The sequence below is a fragment of the Sprattus sprattus genome (assembly GCF_963457725.1).
Source record: "Sprattus sprattus genome assembly, chromosome: 11".
In the NCBI taxonomy this organism is placed as follows: Eukaryota; Metazoa; Chordata; class Actinopteri; order Clupeiformes; family Clupeidae; genus Sprattus; species Sprattus sprattus.
In genome coordinates, this window is record NC_137909.1 from 22,195,028 (window position 1) to 22,202,037 (window position 7,010).

Consider the following 7,010-nt stretch of genomic DNA (forward strand, 5'->3'; position numbering starts at 1 on the left):
TCAAAAGCCTCAACAGGCCATCTTATCCAAAATGGAGAAGGAGAAAGAATAGTATCATCTCACAATCTCACCCTTTATGGTTGGATGAGGAAGTTAAGCAAGGGACTGAATAACCTAAACAACATCTTAGTCTTTGATTGGTAAGAGGAGAGACAAATTCACTTCCTACTTAACACCAGTCACCCTCAATTTTAAACACAGACTGGCTGAACCAAAGACAACTACGCCATTGGTACTTCAGATTCTTCCCAACTTTAGTAAAAATCAGGATAAACATTTTTTTGCAGTAGCGTAAGCAAGATAGAAAGTAATTTTTATTCTAATGTCTGTCACTGCTTGAAAGGGAGATTTAGGGAAGACTGATAAATAGAACACATTTTTTACAAGCATGAACAGCAACAAAGATGGGGTGGTCTGAAACGCTTATAATTGCTTCCCCCTTTTTCCCTCTCGATCTGCCTCTCATGCTCTCACACAAAACACACACACACATTCAATCATCCTCCCCGTCGTCTGGCTCTCACCATGCCATCCTACCAATAGCGCTATTCTCCTTGGCAGCTGGCCCAAATGTAGTGTAGTCCCACAGCTGCTTGGCTAGTTCTGCAACTTGGGAAGCCTTATTCTCATCTCTGCTCCAGACCGGGCCAGGGCACGCAGCTGAGACTCTCTCTTTGAGGCTTCACATAACCAACCAAAGGAGGAAGCTGAATGTCAGCTACATTAGCAACTAGCAACACTGCAATGGCATGTACGTAGTGTTTTGGCAAGTACAATAATGAAAGCACTCAAAAGCTCTAAGCTGCAAGAGGGACAGTCTGGAGTACAAACTACAAGTTGTCTCTGAGGCAGTGAACAAGTATGGAGAAAGGATCTCCTTCTCCCCTCCGGTCTCATGTGCTGGATGTCTCTCGTCTACAGGTGAAGATGTCATTTAATAATCTACTTTGCGACATATCCTACAAGCAAGGGATCAAAGAGCTTCTTTCCAAGGTGAGTTATCCACCCTAAATCAACAACACCTTTTCTCAACACCTGCATGGGAAAGTGGTTCCCACTCAAACCCAACGGTACTGTTAGGGTCATTAAGGCAGCTTCACTGAATCTCAAATAGCCATCTTGCCCAGTAAGAGACACAATGGTCTACTGTGACAAATTGACTGCAAACAGGGAAGGGCAGGCAGGTTTGACTTCTTTTGAGAAGATGATAAATTATTTGTGCATCTTCCTACTTCCCCTTCTTTCCATTTCTCCCCCATTTACCGTTCCATTCCCTAATTCCTGTGCATCTTCTGCCTCTTCTTTTGTCTGTGGCAAATGGGTTATGTTTGCCCTTTCAAACATGGCAAAACTCACTGGCTTATTCGCTGAGGATACTGTAGTCACCTCTGATCCTAATTACTCAATGCCTGAAGGGGAGAAAGGAACATAAGAGTGACAGCTTATTCACAGAGATCCACAGAGATTTCCACTCCACACTACTACGTCTTAAACCACACAGTGAAACAGAAACATTGCTCAAAGGACTTCATGCAAACCAGATAGATGATCATCTAGAGATAGAAAAGCACATTAACTCACTTGCCAGCCCTCTAGATCTAAAAGGGATTCAGTCCTAATGGCCCAGCAGAGAAGAGGAGGAAGAGGCTGTTCAGAAGGTGCCTGCAATTACAGGAAGACAACGTCCTTCTAGCACCCCTCCCCCACCCCATTCCACAAGCCTGTCATCTGATTGGCGGCCACACCAGCTGCCTTCCGCCACACGGCGCAAGAAAATGTCTGCTCTGCTAGCTGCTGATCTCAACAAAGGAGGTCTCTCTCGTCTCTCCCTTTCCCCCTCTCGCCACCAGGGGAGCCATTTCATAATAAGAGTCCCCTCTCTTTCCCTTTCGTAGACCTCAGTGAGACTTTACAGTAAGCAAGACCACAATGACAAGGCTAGTCTCCTGTACTTCCATCACCGGCTGGCCATTATAATCCCTATTGGCTTTCATTAATCCCTTGTGCCCGTCATCTCCGGCTGAGCTCCCAGTTCAACTAGGGGTTCTGCTTCTGTTGTCCTGCAAACACTCACAAACACTTGAAGATCCACCAAATAGAGTTACCTTCTTTTTTCTTTCCAAATACCTTTATGTACTGAATACATCTTAAAATGGAAAGAGGATTTTTTTTTTTATTAATCCAGAATCCTTAAATTATACAAAGGGTACAAAGCTTGTGAAAGTTAATATGGGTGGACTACCTTCAGGTGAACTGAACAAACCTACTTTTTAAACTGAACAGGACCAGTGTGCACCCACCACAAATATTCTAAATGTTGTTATAGTGATATAACCTTTGCCTTTACTCAGAAAGGTTACTGAACATGACAGCTCAGCATATTCGACCCAAACCGAAGGCTGCATGGTACAAAAGGCCAAAGATCATGACCACCGCAGCAGTAGTGCCCTGGGTTAAAAACTACTCCAGCTATGACTCACAGCTGAAACCAAGAGGGCAAATCCAGTGGAATGAAACGACTGCTATATTGACGGCAGATAACCACAGAAAGTCCAAAACCAAAAAGCATAGCACAAAGGAGGCAGCATCTAGTTTTCCTCCTCTCGTCAACAATAGTAAACACACAAACCAGCTTCTACTCTATTGGCATGCCCATTCAGGCCACCATAAATAATGCGGTTCCAGCCATAACGGACAGATGACCTATCCCTTTTTTTGCACATAGTGTCAGTAAGGAGTCTCAGTAATCTCTAACCAGGAAGTTGAACCCAACTAATACTCCATGGCTGTTCACATAGAAGGGGCTGAATAGAGGGACATTCAACAGTAGGAGGGAAACAGATCTGAATCCCTACATTTTGGCCCTAAATCCATTACTGGCTTTGCCTGACCAAGGAGTTGCCTTATTGCCAGGTCACTGAACCTGCCTAGTCTTTGATGACACGACAGAGTCCAGACTCTCAAAAATATCAGGCCCTGGTTTCCACCATGTGGCAGCACCTCCTTACTGTAATGTGTAGATGTTTTCTCTCTTGCTCTACGCCCCAACGGCCACAGAAACTGCAACCCAATCCTGCATTGGCATTCTCAGCACGAGAGCTTGAAACATTTCAAAGCCAGTCTTGATCGCAGCAAAAAAAAAGGGGAAAAGGTCATCTGCCTGATATATGGCAGGAACCGCTTAATTTATCCTTGATGGAAAACAAAAGATGGCCTAAATGGCACATGAACTAAAAAAATGGTCATCAACTCGCATTTCCTTTGGGAACAATGATGTTAGCTGAAATGATCTGCCAACGTAATTATGTTCAGATAGTCCGTTCATTTAGTTATAATCTGCACTTCTGATAAATATAAGTAAATGACAAGGCACAGGCCTGCCCAAAAGTTAAGAGACAAGATGGTCTCCAAGATAAGATGTCCGTTTCTGAAGCATTAGGCCTGGTGGATCCAAAAGCATGACCTAAACCTCTGCTTTACAAGCTCTCAAATGGTGTCTCAAAATCCACTGGCAAATACAGTAAAACATGGAGGGAGAGCTGAGAGAAACCAGGCCTTTCTGTACAGAGCCCTCCCCCTACAGGCAGAAAAAATAGCATGCTCAGGAAAAAAAGGAGGGAGGAGGAGGAAGAAAGGCAAAACGACAGTTGACCGCCATTTCGTAGCACACATTGTTTACTGGCAGCAGCACACCAGAAGGTGTATTCGGCCACTAGGGGGCGCAAGACCAGAGCTTGCCTAAATTACTGCTAGTGCTTTCTCTACTCTACAGACATCCTCACCACCATCTAAAAAAGAAACCTGTCACAAGAGACATGTATATTTAACATAGGCTGGTCAACATGTTTAGTCAGTGGAAACTTATATACAGTCTCCATTTAGATGGTCCATTGCAGTTAATTGTTTTGAATATAAATACAAATAATGTCCACCTAGATTGGATTGCCGTTTGGAAAATAATAATACAAATCCAATCAAATCCTCCAGTATGCAGATACTTTTAGGCTAAAAGTAGGCCCCAATGTATACACAACCTTATTTCAGTAACCAAGTAAATCAATGCCCTCTTTCTCATTCTCTCTACCATTTAATTAATTATTTCAGTGTGATACATCAAACATATACACTTGGCCCATCACTTCATTATTTACAACTGTCAAAAGACTGTTGCTCTGAAGCATCTGGTTTGCATGACCGCATATAGCAGGCTCCTGAGAAAAAAAGGTATTTCTGTCTGTTTCAAAGACAAGATCAGCTTACTCTGCCACCTTAGGGCTAAGCAAATGGCTAGCCTGTCCAGTTGCCAGTAGAGCCTACACATTAAACGCCATAGAAATCAACGAGAACTAATTGTTCATCTACCCCATGGGAAAATGGGGGCAACACTTGAGACTATAGTCACATCACTGGAGCACAGTTCACACACCAACTTGCTCTCAGTTAATGCTACCTACTCACTGCTCCCTGACACACTTCTGAAGCGATGAGGTCTGTGGCAGCTGGCAGATAGCTCTTGCCACTGAGAATGAGTAGAAGCCTCAGGTTTGGCGATCAAGTACAACATCGTAATCTGAAAGAACTGCAAAAAGCAAAACGTATACAAAACACGCGTGGACATGTCTGCTCAAATTCAAAGTTTCACAACGTTGTTCTCACAAAATGCAACAGTCTTGATTCATCTGACAGACCATTCATGTGATACAACTGATTGAATAAACGGACTAAATGTCACGCTTACAACAGTCAGCTAACCAATATGGAATTAGAACTATTTCGCTCACCTAACAAGAAATCTGTCAAATGAGTGGGTCTACACATCAGAGCCAGAAGGAGACACCAGTCAAGTCCAAAAGAATAATTTCCTCAGATAGATGAAATAAAAACAAAACATGGATAAAAAAAGCAAAACTGGATACAAATGGTCAGTGGCCTTTAACCTCACTAGAAGTATGCAGGCAAGGGGTTAAAAAGCCTCAGGCCTAGACACTAGAGAAAATAACTGCAGTCTGCTTGACACTCAGTGAAAAGGAAATTGAAAAAAAGCTAACGCCCTCTAAAGGCAGTTGAAAAGACTTCCAAACAACGTATGCTGAGCCTCCCTACAAAGAGACTGGACATCAAAACTGAACAGCAGATCAGTTTCTTTTGGGCCTGTTCTGCAAATTGCTATTTCCTGCTGCAGACTACTTATCCTACTTCATCAAAGGGACAACTTTCATTCAGATGATTTCTCTCATGCTGGAAGGCAACACAGAGGCCTCAAAACAAGAAAGTGGTTTGCCTGTTAATATTGCAGGTTTAGCTTTTAAACTAACGCCATGGTAACAAGCGTTGACCCGTGTTCCCTTCTTCATCATGTAGACTGAATGGGATGTCTGTCTGACAATACTCAGGTCAACCGTGTCCCTCTATTCCAAAGTCTTGCATGAAGCCCTCATTGTTCGATCTCTGAAGAGACCAAAGAATGACGAGATAAGATACTGCTGCCTCTGTAGTTGCTGACACCATAGACCAGGGGTCTTCAACAGGGGGTCCGCGACCCCCAGGGGGTCCGCGGAGGTACTGCAGGGGGGTCGCGAAATCTTTGGTTGATAAGATCATTTTTTTTAATATTTCTAAAAAAAATAAATAAATAAAAAAATCAACCAATTTTTTTTCCCACAAATTTAAATGTCTTCCAAATCAGAATTGTATTTATTCCCTTTAAATTTACATTAACATAAATCCAACATATTGTAGCGAACGTATAAATTGATCGAGAAGACGTTATCTTTCAGTCCAATCGACACCCACAGCTACCCACAGGAGCTCTTTCAAGCTGGGCACCGGTTCACTCACAGCACCTTTCATGCACAGGCACTAGCCAATCAGATCGCGTTTCTGCTCAAGTCTAAAGAGCGCGAAGGTAAAAAATAAAAGATGGCGGACCAAACTCCATAGCTGGTCTTGTTTGTACCTATAAATTGTTAGTTTGACATTTTTTTGCTTAGATTTAAAAAAAATAATAATAAAGAGAAATAGACACTGTAAAAGGTCAAAAAACGTTAATTGTAACTGAAAAATAAGTGAGGATTTGCGAGGTGTGTGAGCCTCCTAGCTAATGTTAGCATGCTACTACCTACAATCTTAACAACTTGCTAGCGGTGTGATTGGTTTGTTGACCTGTCAATCTCACTATAACATCTATGTTGTCAACACAACTCCATGCGCCAGACTCCTCCTCCGTCATCCGTTGGATCGTGTCAGTCAGGAGTAATTGAAAAGAAGATACATCTCACTAATGTGGGAGGATGTGTGCCATCGACACAATAACAGGGTAGCTATGTTTTTTTGGCACTAGGCCTAGTATATTATAAACAATATTTTATGCAATTTATATAGTAGGGGGTCCCTGCTCATCTCGCCATCAGTTTGGGGGTCCCTGGCCTGAAAAACGTTGAAGACCCCTGCCATAGACACTACCACACCCAAATGGAAATGGGCCTCCAGGCTCCAGGTCGAGGAATGGCAGCTAAATGTTCCCAATTCAAACAAGCAAAATAAAAATGACAAAAAAAAAAGAAGAAAACTGTAGCAATACTGCAAAGACAAGTCCAATCCACAGCTCTCACCCTGGAATTCAACACATTTGCGCCAGGGCCCTCTATCTCTTTGCCAAGACAGGATTTAATTCGCTGGATTTTTTTTCCTTCTCTCTAAAGTGCGGATGAGGACGTAACGGATGGATTGAGGCTTGTCAGGTTCAGATCGTCTGCAATTGGAGCCGATGACACTGTAGCCGGCCACAATGAGCAGTAATCTTCAGCAATGTACACATGGCTGTCGTGCTCTACCTCTGAGAGGGAGCTGGTGACAGAGAGAGAGAGAGAGGGGGTTGGTCAGGCCTTTTGTTCCAAGCTGCAGCTATTGACGCTCAAGCCTGGTGGTTGCTCTCCTCCTCAGTCCGAATGGAACCTCCACGTCTCTCAGCCCAGCCAGAGAAGAGCAGCCTTCAACTCGGCCTCAGTGCG